Source organism: Pseudopodoces humilis, chromosome 19 (genome assembly GCF_049639895.1).
Source record: "Pseudopodoces humilis isolate 2021_Gansu_Grassland_sample_001 chromosome 19, ASM4963989v1, whole genome shotgun sequence".
NCBI lineage: Eukaryota > Metazoa > Chordata > Aves > Passeriformes > Paridae > Pseudopodoces > Pseudopodoces humilis.
In genome coordinates, this window is record NC_142218.1 from 5,705,253 (window position 1) to 5,711,252 (window position 6,000).

Here is a 6,000-nt window from a genome sequence, read left to right on the forward strand (position 1 = left end):
TGGGATGCAGAGGTGGTCCTGGCTCCTGCCCAGCAGTGGGTGCTTTGCTCAGAGCCCTAAGGCAAGCGGTTTGTGGGGTGGGGAGAGCAACTGTGCCTGCAGGAGGGTAAATGTGTCCATCCTGGGATGGACCTGGGCGTGTGAAGAGCCACCATTAAAGGAAGTTTCCATGGAAAGCCTGACTTCTGGACACAGTTGTTTCATACAATGACAAAGACCATCAAAAGGAGGGGAGACAGGCAGAAAGGAAAGCATAATTGGATGTTTCGGTAATCCTTTTCTGAAGGAGACTCGCCTGACCGGAACGGGGTAAAGGCTCATCCTCCCGGAGCAGCTCTGTGGGAGGGCTGGGAAAGCCCCATCGAGGGGGACAGGCAGCAGTGTCCCCTCTGGCACTGCCAGCAGCACCAGTCTGAGGCATCCCATCTCCTGTCCCACCTCCTGTCCCACCTCCTGTCCCATCTCCTGTCCCCTCCCTGGCAAAGGGCAGCTGGTGCAGCTGGGTGAGGAATGGGCACAGCAGCTCCTGGGCAGGAAAAGGGGTGGTGGGGCTGTCCCATGGCTGCTGCTGCCCGTGGCACACCCTCACCAGGGTTGTCCCCTTTAGACAAATCTCAAGCTTTGTTCTCGACTCCCTGGGTCATGTTCAGGCTGAGCTGTCCCTACACCTCGCTTGGGTGCCCCCACCTGGACTCAGAACCTTGTCCCTTTTCAGGGTGATGTGCCTGATGGAGTTCTAAACCCTTTGCTGCAGGACTGAAACCTCATTTTCCTCTGCTTTACCTTCCCGGCCAGAAGTTATCCTGAGGGAGAAGGGTCTGAGGAGAGCAAGTGGGGACAGCACAGGGGGCAAGGCACTGCTGGCTGCGGGCTGGGCGTGGAGGGAAGGCAGGACAGTGGCAGAGGGAGGCTCTGGTGCTCTCCCGAGCTGCCTGGGGTGCTCCCCCCACCTCTCCATCGGGGTTTCAATCAATGCCGAGAAACCCGTGGCAAAGCCAGTCCCGCTCCCCCCACTCTCCCGTGAAACTGGATCTATTTCCTGGGATTACACGCAGCACCTTAAAGAAAATATTTACAGAATTTATATTCACATCCCGTTCTCCCTCTTCTCAGGGGGCTCTGCCGTGCCCTCCCTCCCTGCAGCTCGCACTTCATCTCCCCCGCGCCTCCTCCCGCTCGCCTTCCCCCGTCCTGCCACAATACCCGCCTTTGTGAGAGAACAATGTTTACTCTCCATCGAGGATGGGGGGATTGGCAATGAAAAGGGCTGCCTCCCCCCGCCCCGGCCCCGGGCTGCTCTCGGTGGCGGGAGAAGGAGGAATTCCTGCAGGAATGCCGATGGCGACGGCCGGAGAGAAGACAGCCCAGACGAGGGGATAAATATTCATGTTGGAGGAGACAGGGAGGAAAGAAAGAGAAAGAAGGGCCTGGGGACCGGTATAATCCAGGGTCCATCATTTTTCTCTGTGGCTTAAGGGTGCTTTGGAAATTGCCCGCTGCCCCCGCTGGGTTTACAGGTCCGTGATGCAGAACGGGTGCAGCTCTCTCTTGGCCTAAAGCGGGAGATGAAAGGCATGTCTGGGTCGGGGAGGGCTGTACAGCAGCCCCAGGAGCGGAGAAGGGGATCTGGGGCTCGGAGCGAGGGCTGTGGGAGCCAGCATGTGGCTGCAATTACGGGGATGCTTGCGAGGATGGTGCGCTCGAGCATTGGAAATGCATCGCTTTCCCTCCCCGCCCTTCCCTGCCGCTGGCTGCCTTTCCCCACCAGAAGCCAAGAGTTCTCCTGCTGCTCCTTGCTGGGAAGGCATCCAGCTGGAGAAGGGAGCGCTGGAGGAAGGGAGGGAGGGCTGCCCTGCGGCTGCGGGCTGCTGACGGTGATGGGGACCCCAGCCCGGGCACCCCAAGGAGGGGTGGCAAGCCTTTAACTTAGTCCAAAACGCAACCTTTTTCTTTTTCCCTCAAGGTTAGAACATGAAAAGCTGGAGATGGTTTTGCCACCTGCAGTGCCCTCTGCAGTGCAGGGCTGGGGGAACTGGAGTCAGGCTCTTTCCCATTGCAGCGCTGGCTCTCCAGCAGCTTTCCTAAACCTTCTCCCATGTGAAAAGGGGCCTGGTCAGAGCCCACAGAGCTTGCCCTGGGCCAAGGGCATTTCAGGCACCCCCAATGTCTGTGGGAGGCCTGGTGGGGCAGGAAGGACATGTGGGGTCGGCACCGATGCAACGATGGGCTTTGGAGCCAGCCCTAGTCAGGAGGCCAGGAGCCATCTCCAGAGGTGAATGTGGAGCTTCACACAAGCTTCTTTGTGTTTCCTGAAAAACCCCGGTGTCTAAATATAGCAAGTTCTTGGGCATTTTACTCTGGGAAGGGAAAACAGCTCCAGTGCCAAGAGAGATCCTCTTCTGTTTGCACAGTGTGAGGGCTGTGTGTCCTCTGTCTGCACCCATCCAGGGGGGCCTGTGCTGACAGGGGCTGGCTCACCCCGAGCTCTGCCTGTCCCTCGGGAAGCTCGTCCAGCAAGCCTGGGTGATGCCAGAAATCCTGCACCGTGCTTTGGGCATCCAGTCCAACTGATGCATGAGCACGCTGAAAGGCTCTGCTCTCTCCTGGAAGCAGCACAGCTCCCTTCCCAGTTTGTTCCAAGAAAAGGAAAAAAATATTTGCTGTTTAATTCTGGGCTGAGGCAGGAAATCAGCATTCCCAGGGCCCCCTCTCCTCACTGATAGGGACAGTCTGGTTGGGTACCACATCCTCTTACCCCAGCAAGAGAGGAGCCTTAGGAAGAGACGTTCATTGGGACATTCCAACCACTTAAATACTCTCACTGGTCTCCAAAGAGGAGATTTGGCCATGAGGACCTGTACCCTGGTCCATCTGTGTCACAGGCAAGAGCCCCAGCAGCTCTCTGAGTGCTGTTTATTTTCTGCCTGACAGGTGGGAGGATACAGTTATCCATCTTCTCCCTGATTCCCAACCTGATAGGTGCAATGGGAACACTCAATCCACCCAACAATGTTTTCTTCACCTCATTTCCAGATGCTATGCTAGAGGAAAAGCAGACTGTGCTGTTTATGGGTTATTTGATTTAACCCTGCTGTCCAGGCATTCCAGGCCCTCACCCATGCTCAGGCTGTTGGGAGCAGCCAGGCACCACCAGAGGAATCCATCCCCTCTGCTTGCCCTGCCTGGCTGTGGCTCTGCTGTGGAGGGGATGGCAGGTCCCTCTTGCTCATCCCTCCCTGTCATCACCAGGGGCTGTGGGTGGTCTGGGCATCCCACCTTTGCCCTGGCCTTTGCTCCCCACATCAAGGAAAACAAATGTGTGGCACCGCAGGGGCTCTGTCCTCGCAGGGTTCCCTGCCTCACTGCCTTCCCAGCTGCTCCTTGCCTGTGCTCTCCATCCCAGCAGGATGCTGGGGACCCAGGATGTCCATGCCATCACACCTGGCACCTGGGCACATGGGGGACTGCAGGGAACAGAGAGAGCAGGGCTCTGCTCTGAGCCAAAACACATCCTGAGCTCTTGGAGTGCCTGCAGCATCCACAGGCTCGGGACTCGGAGGAGCAGGGGCTGGGAGGCTTTTCCTCCCTCTGAAAAAGCTGCTCTCCTGTCGTTCCCCAGCGGTGCAGAGCTGCAGCTACCGGTGGCTCAGCAGCAGATAACAGCGAGTTGGGACTGAGACACCCCGGGGAAATGCCGTGTCTGACTGGGGATCAGCATCCTCCTGGCTGGGAGGGAGGCCACGAGCTCTGTGCAGCTCCAGGAGCTCACACAAATTCCCCAGCACCAGCTCCTGCTTCCCTGGGCTGCCAGGCTGGAGGTGCGTGAGGCTCTGCAAATGTCACCTGCCACTGAAGGGCCACCATGGTCACCCCAAAAAGCTGCAGGGATCAGGTTTTGCATCTGATTGTTTGCACAGGGAAAAGGTGTCCCAGAACACTCCTCTCCCTGGGTCTGGAGGAGTTTTAATGGAGAGCAGGAGTGAGTTAAAGGGTGGAAAGAGGCCCTGGCTTTCTCTGGGAACGCAGAGAGGATTAAAAGCTCTGGTCCCTATATTGCTTTTTCTATTTCCTTTCTCTTTTTTTTTTTTATTTTTTTATTTTTTCCTTATGGTATTATTTGATGGTTAGAGGGAAAAAAAAAAATCTGGAAACATAACTGCATAAATTGCTGTTATTTCCGGCTATCCCTGCAGAGCCTGGCTCTCTCTTCTCCAGATGGACTGGCTTAGAGAGCCTCCAGCTCCAGAAAGGCTCCCAGGGGCCCAAAGCTGCCCTGTTTTCATTTGCCATCTTGAATTTTGCTCCCACCACCCGTGCTGGCTGTGGGAAGCAACCCTGCTCCCTGAGCCAGGTAACAGAGGCAGCTGGGCTCCACGGGCCCCTGAGCCTGGCTGGGAGCACTGGGAAACACTGCTGACAGTACTTTGCTGTGTGTCCCTGCTCCCCTTTGAGAAAACCAAACCTCCTCAAGGTCTGCTTTCCTCTCACCATGGGTGTGCAGGGATGTCTGGGCCAGTTTATCCTTCCTCAGGGGCACATTCCTCCTTGTGGATGTGAGGTAGGGGCCGGTCTTCCCTATGCAAGAAGCAACAGGACAAGAGAAAATTACCTCAGCTTGTGTCAGGGAAGGCTTAGTTTGGAGATTAGGAAAAATTTCTTCATGTAAAGGGTTGTCCAGCCTTGGCACAGGCTGCCCCAGGGCAGTGGTGGAGTCACCATGTCTGAAGGGATTTAAAAGATGTGCAGATGTGGCACTTGGGGACATGGCTTAGGGGTGGCCTTGGCAGCTCTGGGTTAATGGTGTCTGTGTCTCATGTCTATGTCACACTTGGTGATCCTGCAGGTTTTCCCAAACAGGATTCTATGTCTCCACGATGCTCTGGGGACCAGCAGGCAGGGCAGGAACAGGCTGGAGTGGGGCAGGACGGGAGAGGAAGGATCCTGGAGCAGTGACCTGGCGATCAGTGCCCAGCAGGAAGGAAGAGACCTGCCAGTGTCAAGTGATTCCCAGTAATCCCACAGCTCTTTGCCTGACTGAAGAGCAGCCCCAGCCCCAAGGTGACCTATCCCCCACCACAGAGAGCTGCTCCACAGCTCTGCTCTGCTGGCTCCTGCCCCACAGCCAGCAGAGCATGCAAAAATTCCTCAGGTGCAGGAGCCACTATGTATTCAGCCTCATATGTGTGGAAAAATATGTATATGTTCCATATGCACAAGAAAGAGGCCTTGAAAACTGGGAGGATGCAATGATCAATAAATTATAGCTTGGATAATATTTTCCACCATCACCAAATAAATCAGATCTTATTTTTCCCCTATGTCCACTGATTTAATGGCAGCAACAGTGCCCTTGGTGGTCGTAAAACTCCATCCTCCTCCTGAAGGGCCTCCCAAACAATTTGTCATTTGGCCTTTGCTTGTTTGCTTTAAAATTAGCTGGTCCAGACATTTAATAGCCCAGGAGCTAAGAAATCCATCAACATATCCCAGCTTCCAACTATCTCTGTGTGCACTCCGAGGCTGCATCGCATCGTGCTGGGGGAAGGAGGGATGGGGAGGGAGCAAGCTGTGGAGTCAAGGATCATGGGGGATATTTTTCATCTGAGCTTTAAGATCACCTTTCCTACTTCCACTTCTTTCTTTCTTCCCATCTTTTCTTTCCCCCCTATGGTCACATCACCTCTCCAGCTGCCATGAGCAATACTCTCCTTCCAGTCGAAGTGAGCAAGCCAGGAGCTGACCCTTTCTCAAAGGTGTAAACACTGCCTTGTTAAAAGCGGATAATTACCGGGGTCTAGTTAACCCTGGTGCAAAATCAAAGTGAATAGAGCCCTGCTGAGACTTCCAGCCATGTGGACCATGACGCCCGGGCTCTGGGGTAAACAGCCAAGGCTTCACTGCTTGTCAGCTCAGTGCATTCAGTGGAAAGTTAACTTCTCCCTGTCTTTTGGGCTGATTTATACCCCCCAGACACAGGACCATCTGAGGGGTGAGCCCTTC